This window comes from Fringilla coelebs (genome assembly GCF_963513975.1).
Source record: "Fringilla coelebs genome assembly, chromosome: 35".
Taxonomy (NCBI): domain Eukaryota; kingdom Metazoa; phylum Chordata; class Aves; order Passeriformes; family Fringillidae; genus Fringilla; species Fringilla coelebs.
In genome coordinates, this window is record NC_140061.1 from 878,975 (window position 1) to 879,582 (window position 608).

The window sequence follows — 608 nt, forward strand, 5'->3', positions numbered from 1 at the left end:
AGTCCAAACCAGTCCAAACCAGTCCCATTTCCACCCCCAAATCCCCATTTTTAACCCCAAAATCCCCATTTTTTAACCTAAAATCCCCATTTTTTACCTAAAATCCCCATTTTTAAACCCAAAACCCCCAGATTTCCACCTCCCAGTATAAACCAGTACAGACCAGTCCCCTCCCAGTCCAAACCAGTCCCATTTCCACCCCAAAATCCCCATTTTTAACCCCAAAATCCCCATTTTTTCACCTAAAATCCCCATTTTTTGACCTAAAATCGCCGTTTTTTCACCCAAAACCCCTGAATTTTCTCCTCCCAGTCCCTCCCAGTCCCTCCCAGTCCCTCCCAGTACAAACCAGTCCAAACCAGTCCCATTTGCACCCCAAAATCCCCATTTTTAACCCTAAAATCCCCATTTTTAACCTAAAATCGCCATTTTTTGACCCAAAATCGCTGTTTTTTCACCCAAAACCACCGAAATTTCTCCTCCCAGTACAAACCAGTCCAAACCAGTCCCATTTCCACCCCATAATCCCCATTTTCTGCCATAAAAATGACATTTTTTGCCCTAAAATCCGCATTTTTTGAGCTAAAATCGCCATTTTTTCACCCAAA